Genomic DNA, 21592 nt, shown 5'->3' on the forward strand with positions numbered 1-21592 from the left:
ATATTGCAATTTTATTTGTCAATTATACCTCCATAAAGTCGAAGGGGAAAAAAACAAGGTGAAAACTAAATAATGAAAGACTGAAAACTGCTCGTTCTCACAGACCCCAGTGTCTTCTACCTCTGTCCCACAAGGTGTCACTGTTGAAACACTGAAGATCAGCTATGGCACCACCGCTCACAAGATGGAGCTGTTATTGAAACAAGTACTCTGATAGCCTGCAGTTCCAATGTTACAAATACCAAGGGCTCTTTCTCCTAGGACATACAAGAGTGAAATTTATAAAGACGGAGCTGGAAGCCTGTCCTCCCAGCCAGCAATGTTAGGTCCGAGCTCCCCTCTCCTTTACGGTGAATTTCTCCCTTGTGTCTTGCCACAGTCTCAGGTCGGGGCCACTTGAGGGCATCAAAGATGCTGTAGTAACACACCCTCCTGAAGATAACAGCCAGGGTCTCAATAAGTTCCTTCCAGAACTTCCTTCCTTCTTCCCAGGAGATCTCCCAGAAGTCTCCTTAGTCTTCGAGAAAATGCTGACTTTCTGCCAAAGAACCTGACAAGAGGAGCAGCATTCATGGCTCCCAAAGTGCCCAGCTACACACTTCCCCTGCTTGCCTTGCTCCTACCTAATTAAAAGGAACCCCCCTTTCAGAACAAAGGTTACTAACAAAAGTTAGTTAGTCCGTCAGTCAGTTAGTTAGTTAGTTATCTCTATCGCCAGTGTAGAGGGGCTGGAACTCAGGACCCAGAGATCAGGAGTTGCATGGTCTTCCGGTTGAGCCAGCCAGGTGGCCCACAACCGTCAGTTTTACCTTATTTTTTTAAGATTTTATTTATTTATTTGAGAGAGTGAGTGAGAGAGAGAGCACAAGCCAGGGGAGCGGCAGGGGGGAGAGGGAGAAGCAGGCTTCCCCCTGAGCAGAGAGCCGGATGCGGGCTCCATCCCAGGCCCCTGAGATCAAGACCTGAGCTGAAGGCAGACGCTTAATCAGCTGAGCCACCCTGGCGCCCAACAGTTGTCAATTTTAACTGGTAGTGTCTCTACGAATAAAAATGCAAAATTCTGCCTTGCTGAGCGGCTTATTACACACAGAAAACGGGATTTCGGTGGCGGTGGGAGGGCTGCAGCACAGCTCGCAGGGCCGGTTGGCGGTGGGCACAGCCCGGAGCTCCCCGCCTCTCCCGCCTGCCAGCCGGAGGCCCCCAGCTCAGCCCGGCACCGGACCCCAGCAGCGGCGCCACCTGCGGCGGGGGGGGGGGGGGGGACACCCACATCCACCACCTCCTGGCAGGAGCGACGTGTCAGGACGCGGCCACCGGCCACCGTGCGCTACAAGGACTCGCCCTCGGCCTGGACCGCCGTCCTGAGAAAACCTTCGTCAACTTCACGCCAGCTGAGGTTGGTGTCCCGGTTGGCAAAGACCCGTCAAGTTTTTTCGTGAATGGGCTGACACTTGGGAGCCGGAAATGTCCTGTTAAGGGGGACCCGCTGCTGCAGGACAGGGAATTTCCTCTGGACCTTCGCACCAGGAGCACCAGCGGAGCGCCCACTTTCAACATCACTGTTACCATGACTGCCAAGACGCTCGTCCTGCTGACGGGCAAAGAAGGTGTCCGCAGGGGTGACAGCAACAGGAAGTGTTATGCAATGGCCTCCCACCCGCAGCGTTCCCCGTTACTGACCTCAGCTGCCCCTTCCCCCCACCACACCCCACTACTTTCGCATCCTTCCCACACACACACCATTTTTATTTGGGGGCCATTAGCCCACACCCCTTGTTGCTGCCAAAACCATATGGGCTGGGGGCTGGGGCTGGATGGACAGACACCTCCCCCTACCCATACCCCTCCTGTGTGTGGTTGCAAAAATTTTTGTTTGGGGTTTTGTTTTGTTTCGAATAAAAGATTCTGCCAACAACAACAACAACAAACAAACAACAAAAATTGGGTTTTACCACACAAACTGTTTTAAGTCTGTTTTCTTTACTTGAGGTATTACCCAGTGGATAAGAATGCCTAGAATCCCAATGTCTTAGTCTACTTCAAATTCTATGACAAAAATACCACACACTGGGTGGCTTAAACAACAAATATTTATTCCTCACAGTTTTGAGGGCTGGAAAGGCCAACGTGGAGGTGTGGGCTGATTTGGTACTTGGTGAGGTGAGGGCCCTCTTCCTAGTTTGCAGATGGCCTTCCCCTATCCTCACGTGGTAGAAAGCAGAGAGAAGAAATTCTCTCCTGTCTCTTCTTAAAAGGGCACTAATCCCATCATGATCTAATTACTTCCCACAGGCCCCACCTCCAAATACCATCACACTGGGGATTTGGGATCCAACATAGGAATTTGTGGGGGAACATAAACATGCAGTATAAAACCTGACTGACAAATTTTGAATTCTAACTTCAACATTTATTATCTGCATGACTTTGGGCCATTTATTCAACATCTCCAAGTATCACACTTCACATCTAAAGATAAGTAAAACTACCTACCCCAAAGGGTTAGTGCGGAAATTAAATAAAATATATTAAATACTTGACAGGTTCCTTGACACACAGTAAGTACTCAATGCTAGCTACTGCTATAACTTATTTTGTTGTCATTATTGAAAGCCCTTTTTTGTATCCCCTCAAAGTCTGGAAGTAGAAATAGTTCATCACTAAAAAGGAGACAACCTGGGGCATCTGGGTGGCTAATGTCAGTTAAACTCCGGACTTGATTTCGGCTCAGGTCATGATCTCAGGGTCGTGAGATCCAGCCCCACTTCAGGCTCTGCTTCTGGGTATGGAGCCTGCTTATGATTCTCCCTCTCCCTCTCTCTCTCCCTGTCTTAAAAAAAAAAAAAGCAATATATTACAAACGATAAATAATTTTCACACAGAAGTAACAGAGCAATGGAAATTCAATATAAAGCTGGAAAAAATGCTAATACGAAAATACTTAAAAATGACAAGAAAGATGTTTCTCAAACTGTAGACTGACACTGTTGCAGTTCAGATTAGTTGTATATGTGGAATAGCCTTAGAACAGCTATTTTCTCAGGACAATCCTGGTCACCTATCTAAAGTGACAAGACAGCCAGAAGTGGATACCACAGATCCTAATGGCCATGATTCCTTGGTCAACTATGGATTTGGATTATTGGCACTGACACTGAGTTTCCGTACTTTTGTGGTTCCCCAATGTCAAAAAAGAGAGTAGAGCCTATGGCTCTCTCAAGACAAAAGGAAAACATGTTCCTAAGGATATGTTGGCAGAAGGGAACCAAAATACCTTTATTACTGCTACCCCTGTGGCTACACCTGTGGTATAACTACCTCTGACCATGGCCTTGATGTTTCCTCAACCAGGGATACATAATATGGGAAACTGGTCCAGGAGAATACACCCTCCACCAGCCTCATGCTAACCTATTGCAGTCAAGCAAAAACCAAGAAACTCAACATGATAGAGCATATAAAACTAAAACAGGCAATGAGTGTTACAATAGGAGGAAAAAATGCCATTCAGGGTTAAAGAAGATAAAGGAACTATTCAAATAACCAAAGAAATATTTCACATTGGACTTTTGAAAGTTAATCTAACAAATGTAAATTATACATCAGAAAACTGAAAACAGGTAAAAGAATATTTCAAAGACAAGACTAATAACGTCAAAACAACTTTGCAGGAATTGAAAAGAGAAAAAAACCACACGCATTCCCTAAAGTAATGATAACCTTGGATTCTGATATTTTGGCACAGGAATGTGTGCTTGATAGCACTGTGTAAGCTTGTATCCTGGGAGCTCTGCTTGCAGATGTAATTGTCAAGGAAGTTGCACAAGGTGGTTTAAGGCACTTAACTTTTGGTTGGCTGGTGATTGGATATGGTCCCATGTTGAAGAGTCCTTTTTCATGTTTACATTGATAATATTAGGAATATGGTCGCTTATACCGGCGATTAATGTATGGCGTAAAAGAATGTGCATCAGAGGAGAAGTACGAACAAAATATGATTGTGTATGATGAAGACTGCGAGTGATGTGGAATCAGAGGGTGGACTGACACTTTTGTGAACTTGGATTTGTTAGGGCATTAGGCCCTAGCATTCATTAGTGTGTGAGGGACTCAAAGCCACAGGATGGATTGTTATGGTTTGATATGATTTCAAATCGATTCGTTTATGGCGAAGACAAAAAAGTTGTTTTTAGTAGTAAAGTTGTTTCAGTGTAAGAAAGAAGTGAGTCAGGGTGCCTGGGTGGCTCAGTCGGTTGAGTGCCTGCCTTCGGCTCAGGTGACAGGGTCCTGGGATAGAGCCCCACGTCGGACTCTCTGCTCAGTGGGAGCCTGCTTCTCCCTCACCCTCTGCCTGCCACTCCCCTTGCCTGTGCTCTCTCTCTCTGTCAAATAAATAAATAAAATCTTAGGAAGGAAGGAAGGAAGGAAGGAAGGAAGGAAGGAAGGAAGGAAGGAAGGAAGGAAGGAAGAGAAAGAAAGAGAGAAAGGAAAAAAAGAAGGAAAGAAAGGAGTCATGTCAGGATGAGATCATCTCTTCTGTTCTCACCCATGAGAACTCTGCGGCAGAGGGACCCCATGGGGGTTCATCAATGGAAACATAGGAAGAAGCCACTAGACAGACAAGGGGACATTTAGAACATGAATCCTGGGAGCTGTGAGGAATATCCCAGAGTACTCTGACTAGCGAGGATACACTTTGCTCATCTAAAGTATTTTTCCAAAGATCTTGGAGCAATTAGCTCCTGCCTCAGCAAAGGAGACAATTTCGCAGGCAGTGGTAAAAGTCATGCAAAGGCCCCTCAGCGAAGTACCTCTCACCCCTCAGCGCCAGCACACTCCTTCCCTGGAAATATGCTCTAGCATTTCTAAACTTTTACTCCTGCTCTGGCAGTTGGAGGTGAGATCTCCGTTGGCTCAGTTGTCTCTCCAATTACCAACTCTTACAAAAATATGCCTCAAATTAATTTGAACTTTATTCCTTTCCTCTCTCTATGCCTGAACAATAGCATGATTAATGGGATAGATCTAACATGGAACTGTGTTATTTCTGTAATGGTCAATTTAAAACATGATCCTGTATGCTGTTGGCTGGAGAAATCCGCACAGGGAACCAGCGTTAAAGACACTGTTGACAAAGACAAAATCAGTCTGAGCATTATTTGCCCCCCAAAACCAAGCAGATGTCAGGGGGAACATGTGCATGTGTACATTCTAGGGGTGGGTTTAGGCAGACGCCAGGTACCCCCAAGAGTCTGCGACTGTGACCCAACCTTGCCCAACGTGGCCCCCATCCCAGGCTACCCTGACCTGTGAGGCTCACTGATGAGCAGGACACAGCCTGTCAACTGCCCATGGAACTGGGGCCCATCCCTAAGTGCCTGCATTGCCTCAAGCATGAAAGGGGTCCACCCCTGAAATTCCCTCTGAGGCAGCCACTGAAATGGGTGGCGGCCAGTCCCCATGTGTACTTATTGTGTACCGCAGTCCTGGGCTCCAGCAGCGATCAAAGCTCCCAGGTGTCTCTTACGGAGGAAACCAGTCAGCAAGCACAAATCAGCCCTGCAAGCCTCCGGATTCCTCCATCCCTGCCTTCAGGGAGAATATGCACGTCCATGTAGATGAGCACTTAGAAACAGGCAGATACCATGCACCCCACCTACCCGATCCTATGAACCAGACTCTTGGACTTGGTCTTGTACCAGGACCCTGGACACACTCACCTGCCCAGCTGACGTATGTGCAATATGCACCCCGTCAGCCCATCAGGGCACCTGAATGGCCTCAGGGTGGAGGGACCCCACACCAGGAAACTTTCTGAGCCACAGTGAAAATGGAGACAGTCACCAATAGACTGTCTGATGGGGTCCCAGGCTTCTCCAGCAATCACGCCTCCCAGGTTTCTCTTTTTGGAGTGGAGCCCGACCATCCTGAAGGGCACCTGCCCAAAAGGACAGTCCAAATCCCTACACCTCTGCGTTCAGGGAGAATATGCTCCTTAGTGTGGGTTGTGGCTTGGAATTATGAGAATGCCACGTACCCACGATAGCCACTATTCAGACACAGCGTCTCCTACAGCTGCCCTGCTTCAGATCCATGGACCCACTGACGTGTACAGTACGCACACTGGCTAGCCAGCAGGGTGTGGGGTGCAGCCAGGCAGGGGAGCCCTCCAGGCCAGTGGAGTATCTGCCCGAATAACCTTCAGGAAAGTAGGAGACCCCCTACAAAAAACAAAAACAAAAACAAAAACAAAAACAAAAACAAAAACAAAACCTTTCTGAGGCTGACATTTTAAATAGCGACTGCCAGTCCACATACCAAGTGGACAAGCTGCCTGATAGAATCTCCAGCTTCTCCAGCCACCAAGGCAAACAGGTGTCTCTTACTGGAGGACATCCCAGCCATGGGCCAACCTCCCAACCCCCAGCCTGGCAAAAATGTCCGTTTGCCTCAAGCCCTGCCTCCAGGGGAAATGTGTGTGCTTGTTTAGGCTAGGCAGGGGAGCAGGCAGAGCAGGGACCCCCATGAGCCTCCCCAATGGCCTCCCTCCAGCTACTCAGCTTGCACATATGCACGGCCCTCCGCTTCAGCATGCCTCAAGCAGCCAGGCCGTCCAGGCATGAGGGGCAGGGGCCTTTCGGCACACCCTGCCTAAGCTGAGGGCATACAAAGCAACAAGTAAAGCTCTTGGTGAGGTGACACCATCAAACTGAAGGCCCTCAGCCCCTGTTTCAACCAACTACCTGATGGAGTCCTGTGCTTACCTCTATTCGAGGCTCCCAAGTGTCTGTTATTGAACAATGCCCACGAAGCCCAACGGGCTCCTTCTGGGCAACACAGTCCATAGTCCTCCAGCTTCACCTTGAAGAAGACATATGGATGCGTGTTTGTGTAGGTTAAGGCTTTGAAGGAGCAGACACCCGGTAGACCCGACTAGTTACCCAGGGGATCCGTGCTCTCCAGACACTATGGCTAGGGCCCCAAGAATTCTGAACTGCATAGCTTGGCAGTCACACTATGCGTTGCGCATGCCTTCCTCGAGGCAGCCAGGACCACTCCAGGCCTAGAAGCTGAAGCCACGCTGGAGGAACCACTTTGCTTTGGCTAATGAACGAAGCATGCCCAATCCAGATATTTCTGAGGCACAGGCTAAAGTGGCAAAAGTCAGTGTCCATTTGGGCTAGCTGCTGGATGAGACCCCAGACCCCTCCAGCCATAATAGCTCCCAGATGTGTCTCATTGGAGGATACCACTGCCAGTGGCCTCAGCCCCAGGCTGGCAAAGCACTTCATTGCTGACAGCTCTCCATTTAGGGGTCTGGTCTGTTGCCTGTCTCCTCTGAGCTACGCAGCTCTGGCATGGGCTGTGGGCACCCCGTCCTCCCTCGCAGGGCCCACCCCCCACCTCCAAGGATTTAGGGGCTGCAACCAGCCTGCACGCCTGCTGGCTCCTGGCTGGAGGGAGGTCAGCCCTGAAGCTCTTGCTGGAGGTGCGGTTTTCAAGTGGCCATAGTCAGTCCGCAGCCCATTTGGACTGGCTGCCTGATGAGCTCGCAGACGCAGCCATCCAGGTTCCCAGGTATCTCTTGCTGGAGGAGACCTGGAACGCCTGGTAAGACAGTCCAGCCAGGACAAACACACGCATTTGCACAGGTCAGGGCTTGGAATTAGACAGCTGTCAGGAAACATCACCAGCGGCCCTTCCCCACTGGCCGCCCAAAACCGCCTGTCTGGCTCCACGCAGGCCTCTTCCCAGACTCCCACTACGGGGCCCTGTGAGACTGGTACATGCGCTGTAAGTACCACACCAACCTTTCAGCGCAGCCAGGCCCTGGGAGCCTGAGCAGCTCGTTGGTTCCCGAACCACGTGCTTGGGCTCCAGGCAGAGGGAACTCATGCCCAAACGTCTTTCTGAGGTGGCAGCTTGAAACTGCCCCCACTCAGTCCCATTTCCACTGACCGCCTGATGGGGTCCCGGGCTTCCCAGCGATCATGGCTCCCAGGTGTCCCCTGTTGGAGGAGGCCCAGCAGCCCGACAGGCCCCAGCTGCGCAAGGCCGTCCACACTCCTCCAGCTTCCCCTTCAGAAGGAATATGCGTGCGAGTTTGTGTAGGTTAGGGCTTGGAGGGAGGCGGTTACGTGTACCCCCAACAGCCTTCTCCTGGCACCATCCTCTCCAGACCCCGGTTGTGTTCCAGTCCCCACCCCCTGCCCTTGACCTGGTCACCCGCCCTTGGGTAATACACACTGCCTCAGCCTTCTAGCTCCGACAGGGTCCTTTAGGCCTGAAGGGCTGTGGCCAGTCCCACACCCCCTGCCTAGGTCCCCAGGCAGAGGGAGCCCACCCCTGAAACTTTTTCTAACTTGGCCTCTCTCAGCAGGTGTCAGTTATTGTCCTTTGGGCCCAGCTGCCTGGTGGAGTTCTCACCCCCCAGCCATCAAGTGTGTGTGGTTCCTCTTATGAGAGTCCCGCCCCTACTAGGGAGTCCCATCTTGTCCAGGCAGTCTGGACTCCTCCAGCTTTACTTGTGGAAGGAATACCTATGTGCGTTTGTGTGACTTAGGGCTTGGAAGGAGGCATGTTTTGTTCAACAGCTTGCCCTTGCAACCTGGTCTCTGTAGACACTTGTTCTGTTTGGGTCCCTGGTGACCTGGATTTGCTTGGCTTGCACATGTGCAAACATATATCCCATCAGCTCATCTGGGGCAACCTGGTCCCTCGAGGTTGGTAGTACTAGGTGCACTTCAGGCTTCTGGAGCTCAGGCTATATTGCAATCCCCTGAATAGCCTTTCTAGGGGGCTATCCCTGTGAAGCATATTCCCCCACAAAGGAAGGTGGCTGAGCCAGGAACCCCACCTGGCAGCTCGTCCACCTGGGAACTATAGGTCCCCAGTTTTAAGCTGCTGCCTGATAAAGAATCTCAGGGGTGGGATCCCTCTGCCCAGGGCTATGGAGGTGTTTTGGGACCAAACAATCTCTTCAGGCCTGTGGGGTCTTAGCCGCCCATCCTAGAGTGTCAAAAGTCATAGCGCTCATTCAGGAACATGGCAAGTCAGGGTAGCCAGGGACCCGCAATCAGGCAAATGTCCACATAGGCTAATCACGAGATGAGCTGTTGGGGTACAAGGCATCTGCTTCTTTCCAAGGTCTAACATACACAAATGTACATACTTATTCCCCCTTATGATAAAGCTGGAGAATTTGGACTGTCTTGCCAAGATGGGTTCTGACTGGCTGCAGGGATAGGCTCACATGAGAAACATCTAGGAGCCTTGATTGCTGGAAAGCATGGGACTTCATCAGGCAGCCAATCTAAATAGGCACTCTCACCAGTTGAAGGATGCTACTGCCTTAGAATTTTGTGGGATGGGCTTTCTCTGCTCTGGAGGCATGTGATTCTCGACTGACGCCAGGTACACGGGTCTGGGGATCCCCGCCCCCTTGCCAGACTGATGCAGGGCATAGTGTGTGTGCAAGCTCCATGGGTTAGGGCAGCCAGGGTCCCGGAACAGGACCATGTATCTTGAGGCCGGTTCATGGAAGGGGCTATCGGGGGTACCCGCATCTGCCTAATTCCAAGCCATAACCTACGCAAATGCACATACTCCTTCCGAAGGGAAAGCTAGAGAAATCTCAACTACATTGCCAGGGCTGGGAGGGAATGGGGCCTTGCACAGAATGGTCCCATCTGCCTAGTTCCAAGCCCTAACATATGCACATGAGCATAGGTATTGGCTTTTCCTCTGTCCCTGTTTTCACTCAAGTCTCCTAGGATCACGTGCCCAAATAGATGACTTACGCACAAGTTTTAATGGTAAGGTCTGATTTCAGGAGGATCAGACTAAGATACTCAGTGTCTATAAAAATTATTTTTTTCAAAAAAATTATTTTTTCAGATTATAGAATCAGCTTTTCTTTTCTTTTTTTTTTTTTTAAGATTTTATTTATTAATTTGACAGAGAGAGGCAGCCAGCAAGAGAGGGAACACAAGTAGGGGGAGCGGGAGAGGAAGAAGCAGGCTCCTACCAGAGAAGCCTGATGTGGGGCTCAATCCCAGAATGCTGGAATCATGCCCTGAGCCGAAGGCAGACGCTTAGCGACTGCGCCACCCAGGCGCTCCTAGAATCAACTTTTCAAAGATACATGGTAAAGGAAAGGAGTAAGATTTATTCCAGATTCCTGAAGATTCCTGTGAGAATTCCTTCTCCCATGTGTACGCTTTTCCTCAAGGCTTCCCTCTCCAAATCCCATTCCACCATCATTTCTTGGAATGTGGTCTTAGCTGAGACCACTCCAGTGCAGTAAAGTCACAGCCACTTCTCTCTGCAAAAAGCCCAAAGAGGACACAAAAGGCACATGACAAAAGCATATTACTGAAGTATGGCTGAGGCCAACGTTTCCTATGGTGGAAGAGCCTTCTCACTCTGAATGGTCTCAGACACAAGCCTGGCCAATAAAATTTCTGTTCAGAAAGCACCTTCAACCATGAGTTCTATGTGACTCAAAGCAGACTCCCAGAGTATTTGATAAACCATTACTCTTTAGCACTTGATCTTTTTTGTCCATGTTCCTGGTTATAATTATAAGCATGGACTATGTTAAGCAATTTATCACTTTCACCACAGTATTCTACTAAAATATATTTTTTTAACCAAACAATTTGTGCTCATTGGACCTTTGAGCAATTGTCATTGATGGATAGTTTTTAAACAGGATAAATTCATGACTTATGCAAATATAAAATAAGAATAGGTCAAAGATGTTATTTAACTCATTGACAAGTTAGAGGACTAAGATATTACAATTGGCTCAAAGAATAATTCAAAGATCCACATATATGTAAGCAGTCAGTAATGCTGAAATGAATTTACAAATTGGTACGAAATTGGAAGAACTCCAGGAGGAAGGGAATTCAATTGCATTTCCACACATCAAAATTTATCTGCATGTCTGTGGGTAGGAGCCATTTTCATTGCTCGCGGCCATCTACAAGTCACAGACTTACAAATGAGCTCAAGGACAAGGATGGCCCAGAAGGGCATGTTTAGATAATATCCACCTGCTTTTCCATTGAACACACCTGGGATCATTTTGCTCTGTTTCAACGTCTGTCACATCTCTCCCTACATTGTCTTGTTTAATCCCCTCATTTCACAGATAAAAAAAGGAGGCCTAGATGAAAATAGCAGCCATTATAATATATTTGCCACAAAAGAGGCAGTCAAGTCTGAAGTTCAGGCACTTGCGTCTCCAGGAAGAAGGACCTGGACTTCTGACCTTCACTTCTCCATCTTCCTTCAGTCACTATGTTCCTTTATTTCCACTGTTCCTTGAATTGACCTGTTGCTTTTCATTTCCTAATACCATCCTTCTGCCAACATTATTCTTACCCTGACAGTCTAGTTTGTCTAGTGACTTCTCATGGCTAACCTCAGCCGCTGTCATTTTGTTTGCTGAACTTTACTGAATAAAGTCAGAGCCCTATGTTGTTTCTGCATTATGTGTACAAATTACTCTCCACCGATAAACCCGACGTTTGTGATCAGAAAACAAGAACTGCTTTGAATCCCACAAACCAAAAGCCGGTTAGCCCAAACTATCTTTTCGTACCTTGCTGATTTCTGAGTTTCTGTTTTTCTCTCGGAAATGTTAACAGAATGCAAACCAGCAGGGGATTCCCACTCTGGTTAACGGGGCTGCTCCGTCTCACTGAAACTAACCTGTCAATCTCTTCTGCCACTTTCCCTACTTTCACATCCTCTGCATCCTCTAACAGTCTGCCAGAGGCAAAGTCCTTCACAGAGTGGCTCGTGTATAGTTCAAAAAGGGGTCTTGATAGATACTGTGGGCTAAAAATGCTTTGAATCAAGAATGGTAGGGACATGAAATAAAGCAAAAAGCCATGACAGGAAATCGGATAGCAAGCCTCGCCCATTGTAAGTGCCATGGGACAAGATGGAAGGACACTTGGGTCAGATTTGCCAGCATTTGGTGCCACTGAGCAAGGTTCAGGTGCTTGCAGGCTTATGAAATATGGCTATAATCATCCAAGGAAGTGAAAAAGTAACAAGGAACCAGAACAAGGTTACCTACAAAGAGAAGGCATCTTGATTTATTTCCTCTTCATTGCTTGCTATAAATAGCACAGCATTGGCCTCCGTGTACTTGCTTAAGGGAAGGGATTTGTGGTCCTGTTGTTCTTCCTTCTGTTTTACAAGGGCAAAGGTGGAAGGTTACTCCCAGTTGGAAAAGTTCTGACACTAAGCCAGCTGAACTAAGGAGGAAACTCATGAGATTGGCATGGACAGAGATGTCTGGTAGTCCAGATAGAAGTAAATCACAAGAAATTTTTTAAAAAAAGAAGAAGGAAGTCATAAGACTCATTTCTACAGAATTTTCTAATCCGTAGTAGACACTCAGTAAATACAGAATGAACAGGGGAGGAACAGAGTGAGAGACCACAGCCAGTTTCACTATACGGTCACTTGTTATAAGGTTCTTTAAATTGATATTCGGGGGCGCCTGGGTGGCTCAGTCAGTTGGTTGTCTACCTTGGCTTGGGTCATGATCCTGGGATTGAGCCCCGTGTTGGGTTCCCTGCTCCTGGGGGAGTCTGCTTCTCCCCCTCCCTCTGCCCCTCCGCCCTGCTCATGCTCTCTCTCTCTCTCTCTCTGTCCAATAAATAAAATCTTAAAAAAATAATAATAATAAATTCATATTTGGACTGAATCCACAATGTTTAAACTTGACACTCCAGAGGAAGTTCAGCTCAGACATTCTCAAAGAAAGAGGTCTTAAAATGCTCACCCTGACTGTAGTATACTGTAGTCTGGGATAGGGTGCCACCTGGTGGTCAATGGTAAGTTTGTTTTCAAGTTAGGGGTAGGTAAGCAAAGTCAAAGGTCTAAAATTGGCACTGTCCAATTTATCTGTACCTCAAGCCACATATGTGGGAAGTATGTAGAGAACTGAGGACCATGTGGGTGCTAACATGTGTTAGCAGTTTCTGTAGAAATAGACAAAGGTTGTGGGAGACATTTCTTGAGAATAGAGATGATGAGAGATGATTCTAGGTTTGACCCTAGATCCTTCCAAATAGGCCATTCACCTCATCGAAGAATCTGTTGGATGATCCACACACTCCAGGAACTGAGCCTTATTCTGGGTACCCAGCTCTTAACTCAGGAATGTTTTGGAGCTGTATTTACCTGCGGTCAGAGAGGGTAATGAATGAAGACTATTTGTGCTGAGTGTACTTGAGTGGTGTCCCAGAATACCAGTGTATATTATTTAATGCCAGGTTCAATCCTCATTGAATAAATGAGGGTCACCTGGGGTGCCTGGGTGGCTCAGTCGGTTAAGCGTCTGCCTTCAGCTCAGGTCAGGATCCCACCATCTGGGATCGAGTCCCACATCAGGCTCCCTGCTCAGCGGGGAGCCTGCTTCTCCCTCTCCCTCTGCCACTCCCCCTGCTTGTGCTCTCTCACTCTCTCTATATATAAATCAAGTAAATAAATCTTAAAAAAAAAAGAGTTGCACACACCAGCAACTGAGCTAGGCAGTCAGCCCGCATAACCTCACCTTTTCATTTGCGATGGCTCAGCAGTCCTAAACACAAAAAGAACTTGCAACCGTTCACAACTGAGATGTACATACAGACCTGCCTCATGAATTGGGAGTTCCCGGAGGAGGCTGGACTGCACTGAGAGACAGCGGGTTCTGGAAGGAAAAACGCCCATAGGAGAGAACCCTATTTAATTCACCCGGAGGGTGTCTGCATTTGGTTTGTCTCCTTTCAGCACCTTCTCCTGACATATGTCTGCACAGTTGTCCTACAATGGAAGCTATATATATCAAGAGGCTGATTGCAACACCGAAACAGCAAAAACTTGGAAAATAAGCTTAACGATTAATATAGAGGATTGGCTACGTAAATGAAGACACATCCATACCATGGAATCCTAGGTAATCATTAAGGAAAAGGTAGAGAAAACAACAACAAAAAGACAAAAAATACATGAAAAATAATGGTTTTCGAAATACTGGACATCAGGTGATAAAGGACAGTGATCCCTATGGGACTCTTTAATATGGCTTGTATGGCCGGGCACAGTCTAGCTTCTCCCTGCCTCATGGACCTCATCTTGTACTTTGTTCTCTCTGCTCAAGCCACACTGAACGTGTGTTCGTGCCTCACAGCAGGATCCCTCTCATCACAGGGCCTTTGCATCTGCTCCTCCCTTTACCTTTTTAACTACTACCCAGCTTTCAGATCTCAGTCTCCTCAGGCTGTCCCTGATCTTCTGACTAGGAACCCCTAATCTTTAAGCTTCCCACTCCTACAAAAAAAAAAAAAAAAAAAAACTCCTACTCTCAGAACAGTGGTTTTCTCGTCCTTCTCCCTCTCATTTGTCATAATATTCATATGTATACACACACAACTGTTTTGAGTAATGTCTGTAGCCTCATCGGTGTGTAACTGCACAGGGTCTGTGTTCCTTTTCATTCTATATTGCATCAACACCTAGTACAATACATTCCATAACTATTTGTTAAATGTGTATATCAGTGAATGCAATTCTTATTTGGGGTGATTTCCAAAATACTCAACAACTAATATGGCATGGACACTTCTTATTCGGTACTGGAGATAGACATAAATAACCAGCATAACTGTACATGTCAACACCAACTATATATGAACCCTGACTATTATAATACCAGGGGTTCATTTTTTTAAGTTTATTAATTTTTTTAGTAATTTCTACACCCAGTGTGGGGCTTGAACTCACGACACCGAGATCAAGCGGTGCATGCTCTTCTGACTGAGCCAGCCAGGTGCCCCCACAATACTGAGTGTTCTAACATAAACTTATTGCTTTCATTCTGACCTATTATAGGATTTACATGGCACTGTAAATAATTAAATAATAAATTTAAATAACACATGCAAAAATAAAATCGGATCTAGATCTATTTGCTTAGTTTGATTTAGACACTGAATCAGGATTAATATCAGCTGCATGTAATAGAAAATCCAAATTAACAATGAATAAGTTTTGGGGTGCCTACCTGGCTCAATCAGAAGAACATAAGACTCTGGATCTCAGTGTGGTGAGTTGGAGCCCCACACTGTGTAGAGATTTCTAAAATAAATAAATAAACTTTAAAAAATGAGTAAGTCTTGCATGTGATAAGTTTTCATCATCACACATATACATATATACATACATATATACATATATACACAATTCCAGTCTGGAATTGGTATGGAGACTCTAAGATATCATCAGGAACACAGGCTTTTCAAGCTTTCCGCTCCTGCCTCACTTGAACTCTTATCTTCATGGTCTAATGCGGCTGTTGGAGTTCCAGCCATCACATTTACATTCTAGGCAGCAGGATGGAATATTAGGTGAAAAGCGAGAGAGAGAAAAATATATGTATCAATCTTTTAAAGCAGTTTTCCAAAAACTGCCATATGACTTTAATTCTTTGCATCTCATCGGCAAAAATTTAGCCCTGTGGCTACAGCTAGCTGCATGGGAGACTGGCAAGGTGGGGGCATTTGATCCAGGCAGTTACATGACAAGCTAACATCAGAGATTGTATGACTTTGGAAGATGAAGACAAGTTGGGATAGGTGGCTAACCGTCTCTACTTCAGACAGATTCACATTTTATTTTTTTTAATGGGAGGGAATGAATACAAATTTAAGAAATTGGTTATAAGGGGTGGTTGGAAAGGGGCAAAAAGAAGAGGAGAATGGGAATGGAGTAATACAGATGAGGACAGAGCTATACTTCTTTGAGAATACCTTTTTGTAAGAGAACCATAGTAATGTTTCACATTCCCCCCCAAAATAAACAAGTAATTCAGACCTATGCAGATGTGGTGGGAATCCAAGATATAATACAAACAGTCACACGTGAACCTGTACTATAAATAAAAAACCAAAATCTCACCGAAGGGGTGAGGAAGAAAAGAACTACTTTAAGTAACCTTGGAAAACAGATCTCATCTGCATAATAAAAGGTTATAGACAGGGGCACCTGGGTTAGTTAAGCATCTGCCTTGGGCTCAGGTCATGATCTCAGAGTCCTGCGATCTAGTCCCTCATTGGGATCCTTGCTCAGCAGGGAGCCTGCTTCTCCCTCTCCCTCTGCCACTTACCCTGCTTGTACCTCTCTCTCTGTCTAATAAATAAATAAATACACAAAATCTTTTAAAAATTTTTAAAAGAGGTTAAAGACAAAAAGAACTACATAAATGCTATAATCTAGAATATAAATGTGTTTTTCAAAGGAGTATGGGTTAACAATGGGTTAACACCACTTTATGTGTACTTTATGAATAAATAAGTAAGAATGTTGTATACAGTGGAGAGCCTGGTTTCTCACTATTGGGAAAAAAGTTACAAATAACAAGCCACATAGTATTGGACTGGAATCAGAGGTATCAGCATAAAATCATGGTTTTAACATATGTATACAGATAGAGTTCTCTAAAAATACGGATACGTGTGTGCATGGGTTAGTAGAGATGTATATATTTCCTAGCTTTTCCGCAGAAGGAGCCTAGTAGCAATGAGCACACTTAGTACCCAGATATTGGTTTCTTTTTTTTTTTTTTTAAGATTTTAAACATTTATTTGACAGAGAGAGACAGCTGGTGAGAGAGGGAAAACAAGCAGGGGGAGTGGGAGAGGAAGAAGCAGGCTCCCAACAGAGCAAGGAGTCTGACGCGGGGCTGGATCCCAGGAACCTGGGATCACGCCCTGAGCCAAAGGCAGACACTTAATGACTGAGCCACCCCGGCACCCCCAGATATTGGTTTCTAGTCACCATTTTCAGTTAACCAGGATTCCTTGGAGAGTGGTTGATTCAAGGGCTGGGGCAGAAAAAAGATAAGATGAATCCAGAATATTTTGCAGTGCCAGAAAGTAAGGCAGCGTTGAAAAAAAGAAGGGACTTGTCAAAAAGACACAGGAACCAAACCTGAAGGAGCTCTAAATGGGGAAAGGTAGAACAATTTGAGCATTAAAATAAATAAATTATGGTGTTCTATTATAACCCATAGAGTAAGATAAATATGAATCTATACTGACATAAATGAATAAATAGGAAAAGAATTCTTACAGAAGAATTCCAACTAATGTGTGTAGAAAGAAAGAGGGAAATACAAAAATCAATATTAGGCAAGTAACACTGTGTTAATTCCTTGCAGGAAAGGTGGATCCTAAAATTAGCAGGTGGGCTGCCTGGGTGGCTCAGTTGGTTAAACGACTGCCTTTAGTTTGGGTCATAATCCCAGGGTCCTGGGGTCGAGCCCTGCATCGGGGTCTCTCCTTGGGGAGCCTGATTCTCCCTCTCCCTCTGCCTGCCGCTCCCCCTACTTGTGCTCTCTCTCTCTGCCAAATAAAGAAATAAAATCTTTAAAAAATAAATAATAAAATAAAATTAGCAGGCAAAATTTTGAGGAGAAACAAGATATTTAGATAATATTAAGAGTATCTACTCCAAGATATTTACGAAGACAAGGGGAAGATGGTAACTTTACAGTGGGAGAAACCTCACAGGTTGCACCTTAATCAGATGATCAAGGCTAACGTGTAACAACATAACAATGCGCTGAGAAGGACAAAAAATCATTTGCCCAAAATGCATAACCTCATTCTAATCACAAGAAAACCTCAAACAAGCCCACATCGATGGACATCTTACAAAATTCTCCACCAATACTCTGTAAAATGTCAAGGTCATGGAAGATAAGGAAAGACCACAGGACCGTCATAGATTAGAAGACACAAAGGAGAAATAACAACTCAATGCTCTGTGAAATCCCAAAACAGGAAAAGGACATCAGTGAAACACTGCTGAAATTCTAGTACGTTTTGTACATTAGATAATAGTGTTATACCAAGGCTAATTTCTTGGTTTTAATCACTGTACTTTGGTCATGTAAGATGTCAGAATGAGATGAAGCTATGTGGAAAATATGTGGGAACTTTCTGAATTATGTTTGCAACTTTTCTGTAAGTCTAAAATTGGCTAAAAATAAAGTTTTCGTTTTTTTAAAGATTTTATTTATTTATTTGAGAGAGAGAGAGCATGAGTGAGGTGGAGAGGCAGAGCGAAAGGGAGAAGCGGCTCGATCTGGGACTCCGGGATCATGACCTGAGCTGAAGGCAGAAGCTTAACAGACTGAGCCACTCAGTCTGTTAGTCTCAAAATAGTTTTTTTTAAAGGTATGGTTCTAGGGTACCTGGTTGGCCAGTCTGGAGAGCATGCCACTCTTGATCTTAGGGATATGAGTTTAAGCCCCATGTTGGGCCTAGACATTACTTATAAAATAAAATAAAATAAAATAAAATAAAATAAAATAAAATAAAATAAAATAAAATAAAATAAAATGTGTGGTTCTGTAAATGTCAGATGTGGTGTAAAAAAATTAAGTATGTTTTTGTGTAAATCCTTTATTATATCTAACAGTTGTTATTAAATACACTTCACACTGTTTTAAAGGGAAGGGGTTTAAAACTGTCGCCTTGATGAAGGATAGTTGAAGAAAGGCTGGCAGAGACGAAGGGCCCCCACCTAAGAAGAAACCACCCTTAAAAGGATTTTACACCACCCTGGAAGGAGCCCTCCACCCTTTCCACTGATAGATAGATGACAAAAATCTGATCGGATGACAGGCACAGGGAAGGTTAATCAGATTAAAACAGCCCACCAACAAGCCCATAAAAACCCCTAGATCTAAATGTCAAATTGGCAACCCTCTCGGGTCCCCTCCCCTACTTCGGGATCTTTGCACTATCACTTTGCTGTCACTCAGTAAACTTTGTTTTGCTGCCCACCACTCCATCTGGTCTACCTCTCCCTTCTTCGAAGCAGCATGACCAGGAACTGTGGGCATTTAGAGAAGAAAACCTGTAACAGCCTTACGTTTCAGTAAGAAATATGTTGGGAGTTTAGCTAAGCTAGCCATGCTATTGCTGCCATTGCATTTATTTTGTTTAGCCAAGCAGCCTGCCAAGGGTCTTAACTGACATTAACCCCCCACGCAAGCAAGCACATGTCCCAGGTAATGGCCTGCAGAGTCACAAGCAAATATAAGTTCCTGACATGATTTCCTCAACAGCCCTTGTGACCAACTGTCTGTCCTCTCTCCCAGAGCCTTACTCTTGTGTACCCCGTAGATAAGATTCCCCATGGATGGGACGCCTGGGTGGCTTAGTTGGTTGGGCATCTCCCTTCAGCTTGGGTGGGGCATGATCCCAGGGTCCTGGGATGGAGTCCCACATCCGGCTCCTTGCTCAGCAGGGAGCGTGCTTCTCCCTGGGCCTGCCACTCCCCCTGGTTGTGCTCTCTCTCTCTTTTTCTCTCTGACAAATAAATAAAATTAAAAAAAAAAAAAGGACTCCCTGTGGAGCTTCTCCAGACCACACTGTTTTGGGTTTGAATTGACCAATCCAGCCTTAGCCCAGGAACCCCAAAGCCCTCCCCACCCACAGAGAATGATAAAGGCACATGCCCCAGGTCCTGTCCCTCTCTGCCTGAACCCTACCTTGACCTTCCCAAGTGCCCAAGTGGCCCATTGACACATACTGTGTACTTCCTCCAGATCTTGTGAGTAATAACCCTCTCTTTTTTTTTTTTTTAAGATTTTACTTATTTATTTGACAGAGAGACAGATAGCCAGCGAGAGAGGGAACACAAGCAGGGGGAGTGGGAGATGAAGAAGCAGGCTCCCAGCGGAGGAGCCCAATGTGGGGCTCGATCCCAGGACTCTGGGATCACGCCCTGAGCCGAAGGCAGACGCTTAATGACCAAGCCACCCAGGCGCCCCTAATAATCCTTTCTTTCAATTTCTCTCGTCATCTTTTGTTGAACCACAGCAACATCCACATCTTGCATTTCTTCAACAAATGTTAATTTAACAAAGTTATAACAAAAACCTATTCTGGACTTCTAGAATAAGGAAAGGAAACTAAGAAAGTACAGGTATAATGCAAGAAACCACGGTGGAAAGGAAGACTTCCACAAGCAAGATGAAGACACTGTGGACCCATTCACCAGTGAAACTGGTGAAACATTTTTTTAAAAACAAACAAACATAAAATCAGTTTTTGTTTTTCCCTGCTGCTGCCACCCAGTTGCACGGAGGGGGAGGCTTAGGTGCGCTCAAGATTCGGCTCCACCAGTAACCCGCTGCCGTGGCTGAGGAAGGCATGGCTGCTGGAGGTGTAATGGGTCTTCAGACTGCTGCTTTGCAAGAGGAGCTGAAGACCACCCTCATCCACAAAGGCCTAGCACGTGGAATTCGCTAAGCAGCCAAAGCCTTACACAAGCTCCAAGCCCATCTTTGTGCATTTGCCTCCAACTGTGATGAGCCTATGTATGTCGATTTGGTGGAGGCCCTTTGTGCTGAACACCAAAATCAATCTAATTAAGGCTGATGACAACAAGAAACCAGGGGGATGGGTAGGTCTCTGTGAAGTTGACAAAGAGGGGAAACCCCACAAAGTGGTTGGTTGCAGTTGCGTAGTAGTTAAGGACTACGGCAAAGAGTCTCAGGCCAAGGATGTCATCGAGGAATACTTCACATGCAAGAAATGAACAAATGAAAAACTTGGTTCTTGTTGAAAAAGAAAAAAAAACAAAATCATTTAAAATCTCTAGAAAAACATTTATTTTAAAAAAAGAAAAGAAAAAAGAAACATTTACTAAAACAAAACAAAACAAAAACTACTAAAATTCAGTACAAACACTAAGAGTCTATGGTATTTAAACTGAGACCCACTCCTCCTTCCCCCACTCCCACCGGGCAAGATGAACACTCAAGACCTGTACAGCCAAGAGAGAACACAGGGCTCCCGCTCCCCCCAGCTCCCAGTTGGAGGGCTATTTCCTATGCACAGCAGGACATCAGCGTTTCTCATCTTGTCCCCAGCAACCTGCTGCGGAGGCTCACTCCCTGTGAGGGTGACTGAGAAATGAGGGCTCCTTTCTTCTGCCCAGATCCTGTTCACAGGACTGAGACTCAACCCTGGATGTGGCGCCTCTGAGAGTCCACAGGGCTCTGTCCCTGCCTCAGCTCGCCAGGCAGTGGTTCCAAGCCAGAAGTGCAAGCCAGAAGATGTGATGTTACTACCTCTCTCTACTGAGTGCTCAGTTCCTGGGGCAAGACTGTCACTCGGAGAGAAGTGTGCCACTGTCCCCCTCCCGCCTTCAGAGGAAAGGCTCAGAGATTTTGCCTAAGGGAAGAAGCAGGATGAAAAAGACAGCTCTTACTCTCTTCCCAAAGACACTGACTTCATCGGCTATCAGTATGAAGTTCAAGCCTGAGGGTTCTCTCAAAAACAGTGTAGACTGTGGTGAAAGGCAACTGGGAGGAGAATGACATATTTATTGGATATATAGGCAAAATATAGGCCAGCTGGAAAACCTGGGAAAGGGAGCGGGGAGGAGCCCGCCTGGGATCAGAATAAACTCAAATTCTGCTCTCAGGGGCTCCTGGGTGGCTCAGTCGGTGAAGAGGCTGCCTTCAGCTCAGGCCATAGAGTCCCGCATCAGGCTCCCTGCTCAG

The 21592-nt window shown here is 46.0% G+C and overlaps 1 pseudogene; it reads left to right on the top strand.

Moving 5' to 3' along the window:
• Positions 1–7991: 7991 nt before the first annotated feature.
• Positions 7992–20622, top strand: LOC113253716 (40S ribosomal protein S12-like; annotated as a pseudogene).
• The last annotated feature ends 970 nt before the right edge of the window (positions 20623–21592 follow it).

The sequence above is a fragment of the Ursus arctos genome, unplaced genomic scaffold (assembly GCF_023065955.2).
Source record: "Ursus arctos isolate Adak ecotype North America unplaced genomic scaffold, UrsArc2.0 scaffold_20, whole genome shotgun sequence".
NCBI classification, from domain to species: Eukaryota; Metazoa; Chordata; class Mammalia; order Carnivora; family Ursidae; genus Ursus; species Ursus arctos.